This window comes from Lipotes vexillifer, unplaced genomic scaffold (assembly GCF_000442215.2).
Source record: "Lipotes vexillifer unplaced genomic scaffold, Lipotes_vexillifer_v1.1 scaffold168, whole genome shotgun sequence".
Classification (NCBI taxonomy): Eukaryota; Metazoa; Chordata; class Mammalia; order Artiodactyla; family Lipotidae; genus Lipotes; species Lipotes vexillifer.
The window spans coordinates 2106869-2114329 of NW_006773947.1; positions in this window are offsets into that span (position 1 = coordinate 2106869).

Consider the following 7461-nt stretch of genomic DNA (forward strand, 5'->3'; position numbering starts at 1 on the left):
TTTTTTTTGCAGTACGCGGGCCTCTCACTGCTGTGGCCTCTCCCGCTGCGGAGCGCAGGCTCCGGACGCACAGGCCCAGCAGCCATGGCCCACAGGCCCAGCCGCTTCGCGGCATGTGGGATCCTCCCGGACCGGGGCACAAACCTGCGTCCCCTGCATCGGCAGGCGGACTCTCAACCACTGCTCCACCAGGGAAGCCCTCTAGATGTATTTTAATTAGATGTGGGGCACAAAAGAAAGTTTGAGATGCCCACCAGATGTCCAAGTAAAGATGTTAACATGTTGGGTATAAAAACTGGAAAATGTTGTACAGCGTAAGTTCCCTTCCCCCACTCATTTAGTTAGGCATTCATTCATTCACTCATTCAAAAATTAATTGAGCACCTACTGTATGCAAGACAATTCAGGGTGCTGGAATTCCAGTGAAAAGACATAAAAATCCCTCCCTCCATAAAGCTTACATTTTAGTAGAGCCTCACCTATATTATGACATATAAGACTCATAAAACAGTATATACTACAGTTATCTTTATTTTTTAAATGCAAACAAGGAGACCTAAAATGTCTAAGTGGGCACTTCTACATTAAGAAAAACTAAAGAGATATAACAGTCATATTCAATGAGTGAAACATGATTGAATCCTACATACAAAAAAAAAACCCTATAAAACATTTTTGGGGACAACTGGAGAAATTTGAATGTAAACTGCATATTTATTAGACAATATATATTGGGTTGGCCAAAAAGTTCGTCAGGGTTTTTCCATAAGATATTACCGAAAAATCCCAATGAACTTTTTGGCCAACCCAATAGAAGTATGTTAATTTGTAGACTATCCTTCTTAAGTGATCCACACTTGAAGGACAGTTCTTGGGCACGAAGAAGCACGATGTCCGCAATGTCCTTTAAATGATTCAGGAAAATAACAACAAAGAATATAAAGAGAGAGGCAAATGTGGTTAAATGTTAACAGGTGAATCTAAGAGACTGGCATACAACTTTTCTCTAAGTTTGAGTTTTTTTCAAAATAAAATTGGAAAACTTAAATTTCAAAGAATCACGGATTCACACCCATTTGGATGGCTATTAAAAATATATATGGCGGGCTTCCCTGGTGGCGCAGTGGTTGAGAGTCCGCCTGCCGATGCAGGGGACACGGGTTCGTGCCCCGGTCTAGGAAGATCCCACATGCCGCGGAACGGCTGGGCCCGTGAGCCATGGCCGCTGAGCCTGCGCGTCCGGAGCCTGTGCTCCGCAACGGGAGAGGCCACAACAGTGAGAGGCCCGCGTACCGCAATAAAAAAAAAATATATATATATATATATATATGGCAAGTGTTGGTGAGGATGAGAAAAAATTGGAACCCTTGTGCATTGCTGGTGGGAATGTAAAATGGTTCAGTGGCTATGGAAAACTGTATGAAGATTCCTCAAAAAATTAAACAGGATTACTAAATGATTCAGCAATTCCACTTTTTGGTATATACACACAAAAAAAGCAGGGACACAAACAGATATCTGTGCACCCACGTTCACAGCAGCATTATTTAGGACAGCCAAGAGGTGGATACAGCCCAAGTGTCTATTGACAGATGAGTGGATAAAGGAAATGTGGTATGTCCATACAATGGACTATATTATTCAGCCTTAAAAACAATGAAATTCTGACACATGCTACAACTTGGATGAACCTTGAAGACATTACGCTAAGTGAAATAAGTCAGGCACAAACTGACTAATATTTATGTGAGTTACCTAGAGTACCCAAATTCAGAGAAACAGTAAAATTGTGGTTGCCAGAGATTGGAGGAATGGGGAGTTTAGTGTTTGATGGATACAGAGTTTCAGTTTGGGAAGATGAAAAAATCTTGGAGATGGATGGTGATGATGGTTGCATAAAAATGTGAATGCACTTGGGCTTCCCTGGTGGCACAGTGGTTAAGAATCCCCCTGCCAATGCAGGGGACATGGGTTCAAGCCCATGGTCCGGGAAGATCCCACATGCCACGGAGCAACTAAGCCTGTGCGTCACAACTACTGAGCCTGCGCTCTAGAGCCTGTGAGCCACAACTACTGAGTCCGCATGCCTAGAGCCTGTGCTCCGCAACAAGAGAAGCCACCGCAATGAGAAGCCCACACACCACCACGAAGAGTAGCCCCTGCTCGCCTCAAGTAGAGAAAGCCCACGCGCAGCAACAAAGACCCAACGCAGCCAAAAATAAATAAAGTAAGTAAATAAATTAAAAAGTAAATGTGGAGCTTCCCTGGTGGTGCAATGGTTAAGAGTCCATCTGCCGATGCAGGGGACACGGGTTCATGCCCCGGTCCGGGAAGATCCCACATGCTGCAGAGCAGCTGGGCCCGTGAGCCATGGCCGCTGAGCCTGCGCGTCCGGACCCTGTGCTCCGCAACGGGAGAGGCCACAACAGTGAGAGGCCCGCATACCGCAAAAAATAATAATAAAAATAAAATAAATAAATAAATAAATAAATAAATGTGAATGCAGTTAATGCCGCTGAACCGTATGGCTTTTTTTTTTTTTTTGGCTGCATCGGGTCTTAGTTGAGGCAGGCAGGATCTTTCACTGTGGTGCTCGGGCTTCTCTCTAGTTGCGGTGCACAGGCTTCTCTCTAGTTGTGGCCTGCAGGGTTTTCTCTATCTAGTTGTGGCATGCAGGGGCTCCAGAGTGCGTGGGCTCTGCAGTTTGCAGCATGCAGGCTCTCTCTTTAAGGCACGCGAGCTCAGTAGTTGTGGTGTGCAGGCTTAGCTGCCCCACAGCATGTGGGTCTTAGTTCCCCGACCAGGGATCAAACCCACATCCCCTGCATTGGAAGGTGGATTCTTTACCACTGGACCACCAGGGAAGTCCCTGAACTGTATGTTTTAAAATGGTTAAAATGGTAAATTTTATGATATGTATATTTAATCACAATTTTAAAAATCAAATTAAAAAAAAAAGAGGAAGGAAAAACATGATTTAATTGCTCAAACCACAGAGCTCTTAATACCATAAGTGGGTCTCAAACACAGGTCTGTTTGATTACCAAACTCCTGCTGTTAACTCCCATTCTATACTGCCTTTATAAAAAATCAATGCTCCTTTCCTTTTAGTAGATAGACATTAGGTCCTAAAATCTTTTCCAGGCTAACCACCTTCAAATTCTTTGGCTAATCCACATACAACAAGATATGATTTCCAGCCCAATTCTAGATGCTTTCCTGTAAGTACATTCTCATGCTTGTATCCGTTAGAGCAGCAGTTCTCAAACTTTTGGCCTCAGGACACCTTTTTACTTTCAAAAATTACTGAAGACCTCAATGAGCTTTTATGTGAGTTAAATATATTGATATTCAAAATTAAAACTGAGAAATTTTAAAAAACTCTTAAAAATAAACATGTCAATATAAAGAATATTTGCAAGTAAAAAATAACTATTTTCTAAAACTTCAGTAAGAAAAATGGCATTTTTATATTTTTCCAAATCTCTTTAATGTCTGACTTATTAGAAGACAGCTGAATTCCTATATCTACTTCTGTATTCAATCTGTTGAGGTATTTTGTTTTAGTTGAAGTATATGAGGATAATCGGGCCTCCTACAGATAGGTAGTTGGAAAAAGGAGCAAATAAATGGCCTTTTCATATCACTGTAGATATTCTTTAATACACCAGTACTCAACAAGTCATAATTTCTTACAAGCTAGTTGCAATGTGGAACCCAAAACTGTATCAATGAATTTTTTGTACTCTGTTACATTAAAATCTATTGGTCTTTCTTGAACTTTGAATCAACCTCTTATCCACTGTATTAGTTATCTATTGCTCCAATACAAATTACCCACAAAACTTAATGGCTTAAGACCACAAACATTTATTATTATTTTTTAAAATATTTATTTATTTATTTATTTTGGCTGTGCTGGGTCTTAGCTGTGGCATGTGGGATCTAGTTCCCTGGCCAGGGATCGAACCCGGGCTCCCTGCATTGGGAGTACAGTCTTAGCCACTGGACCACCAGGGAAGTTCTCACAAACATTTATTTTTTTTTAACAGTTTCTGTGAATCAGAATTTGCACATGCTTCCCTGGGTAGCTCTGACTCAGGGACCCACCTGAGTTGCAGTTATGATGCTGGCCTGGGCTGCTGTCACGTGAAGGTCTGACTGAAGACACAAAGGGTCTGGAGTTGCTCTGCAACTAATCTAAAGTTACCATCATGTTGTCTATATTCTTCTAGCTTATGGGGGTGGGTAGCAGAGACACCTAAAGTCCAAAATCCTACCTGTTGTATTTCTCTATTTTAATAACCCTGCTTAATAGTTTTTTTAGAAATTCATGCAAGCTCAAATGGTAACAACATAATTTTAATAATTCTATATGTGTAATATACTGTCTTACCATATACCATCTTCTCTCTTTAAAAATTTTCCCAAATATCGTGGATATTTTTCACCTTAGCAAAATTCTTAAATTAGCTGAAGGAGCAGGATGCCCTCCCCAAATTCCACCCACCAAAAACACTGTATCTACCTTGGGTTTTGTATTAGTCTGCTTGGGCTACCGTAACAAAATGTGACAGACTGCATGGCTTAAAAAACAGAAATTAATTTTCTCACAGTTCTGGAGGATAGAAGTCCAAGATCAAAGTGCAGGGCTGATGTCTGGTGAGGCCTCTCTTTGGGGTGCAGACAGCTGCCTTCTCGTGTGTCCTCACATGGCCTTTCCTCTGTGCTTGCGTGAAGGGAGATCTCTGGTGTTGCTTCCTCTTCTTATAAGGACACCAGTCCTGTTGGATTAGGGCCCCTATGACTTTACTTAACATTTATACCTTCTTTTTTTTTTTTTAATACCTTCTTAAAGGCTACATTTCTAAATACAGTTGTCATAATAGGGGTTAAGGCTTCATATGGATTTAGGGGAGAAAACATTTGGGGGAAAAGCCTTCAATTACTCTGTCCAATATTTGTTTTATCCTTTTCCGAATATAACTCAACTTCAAAAAGATGAAATAGGAAATGAGTAGTACTGTTTTTGTTACTTAATAATAATATATTAAAACTTCAAGCAATGGACTCATGTGTTTCTTAAGATTTAACTTTTCAAACCCTTTTTGATATTTCCCACATTTTTCATAAATTTTGGCTCATCATTTGGCACTTTACCCAGATACTGTTCTTATGGTTTTGCATCAAGAATTCTATTTGATTATGTGTTCTTTCCCTGCCAGAAGGCATTAGAGAGAGAAAAACGGTTTAGAGCTATAAGTTGTAGCTCACTCATTTATTCTGAAATGAATACCCCACCTTCCCCCTCCATCTGCTTTGTTCTTATCTTTCTACTATATTTGGTCTTAACTCCTCAAAAAGCTAGCTATGTTTGGGGAAAAGCTGGAAAGCCCAGGACAGCAAAAGTAAGGCTGCTCCCAAATGTAACCGTTTTATATTAATGAACTGGGAAACAAATATGAAATCAAAGAATAAAAACAAAAGGCTTTGAAATGAATAAACTGATATGCCTCCAACTATAAACTCTGAGAACTTAGGGACTTCCCTGGTGGCGCAGTGGTTAAGAATCCGCCTGCCAATGCAGGGGATGCGGGTTTGAGCCCTGGTCCGGGAAGATCCCACATGCTGCAGAGCAACTAAGCCCGTGTGCCACAACTACTGAGCCTGTGAGCCACAACTACTGAGACCACGTGACACAACTATTGAAGCCCACACACCTAGAGCCCATGCCCCACAACAAGAGAAGCCACAGCAATGAGAAGCCTGCGCACAGCAACGAACTGTAGCCCCCGCTCACCACAACTAGAGAAAGCCCACGTGCAGCAATGAAGACCCAATGCAGCCAAAAATAAATAAATTTAAAAATAAACAAACTTTGAGAACTTATAATCATGCTTAAAATATATATCTTCAAAAATAGAAGTACTGAGGTTTGAAAATACAATCAGATGAGCTTTTCCCTAGTAATTTCTAAAGTGTTGGAAACTGCTCAGAAGTTTTTCAAAAGGTGCAGACAACAATCTCTTCTGATACCCAGGGCCAAATGAGCAACAACAGAAAAGGTACTGCCTCTACCATATCTCGGGGCCTCCATCTCCTTCATCTTCCTTAGGGGTTTACCATGATCATCACTTCACCATCAGCTACCTCGCTTCATCTCACTTTCTGTTTAAAGATTTTTTTTTTTTTAAAGAAAATATAACATTTGCTGAGGGAAAAAAATTGGCAGGAGTGTATGCCCCACTACATGCAATGATTTTTGGAATGCGAGGGACCTTTACTTTAGCATTTCTGAATTTCTATAATATTTAAATTTAAATGAGCATGCACGGGCTTTCCTGGTGGCACAGTGGATAAGAATCTGCCTGCCAATGCAGCGGACACGGGTTCGACCCCTGGTCCGGGAAGATCCCACATCTCGGAGCAACTAAGCCTGTGCGCCACAACTACTGAGCCTGCGCTCTAAAGCCCGCGAGCCACAACTACTGAAGCCCGCACGCCTAGAGCCTGTGCTCCGCAACCAGAGAAGCCACCGCAATGAGAAGCCCGTGCACTGCAATGAAGAGTAACCCCCGCTCACTGCAACTAGAGAAAAGCCCACGTGCAGTAACGAAGACCCAACACAGCCAAAAATAAATAAATAAAATAAAAATCAAATAAACGAGCATGCATGTCTTACTTTTGTAAGCAGAGAAGATGATTTTTTTAAAGAAACTGGCAAAAAATTATCTTGTTGAAATAAAAATTCTCTACGTATAATCTTTATTTTGATAATTTATCTTATATTCATATATCCACTTCCATTAAAGTGAAACAAAATATGCTTATTTCCATTTTTTTCCCATCTGTATTTGACTAGCAAATCAATATTTTCCACTTTCTTTTTTCCACTGTGTGAAAAATTTACTCACTGATCTATATGAGAGGAAAAACCTGTTTGTAATATGAAGTAGGTCATTTAAAAGTGAAATCTAAAGATGGGAAGTTGAGAGGAAAAAAAACTGCTGAAAATAGCACTGTTTAACTTAAACAGAAGGGGTAACTTGGTGCCAGGACATAAGTTAATACTTCCAAGGAACAGGAAGAATCCACACAAAGAACCAATTCTAAAATGATCTCTTCATTTTTAATTTCTTAAAAAGCGTGTTCACAGCACACTCCAAGAATGACACACAGCAAGTTTGCTGCTATTGTCAGAGTATGTCAGAAAACAAAACAAAACAAAACGTAATGGTTAATTGTTTTTAAAATTAGTTCTCTGAAACTTCTGTAAAGCCAATCATCACCAGTCATCTAAATATTTCTTGCATAGTGGTAAACATTTCAGAAACGTAATGAGTACCCCAAATCACACTTCTCTGAAATTCAATTAAAAGTTATACAACAGAAACAAAAATATTTTTCTAGAAAGAATATATTTGGCATTTTAAAATAATTTTAATGTAGAAGCTTTCAAGT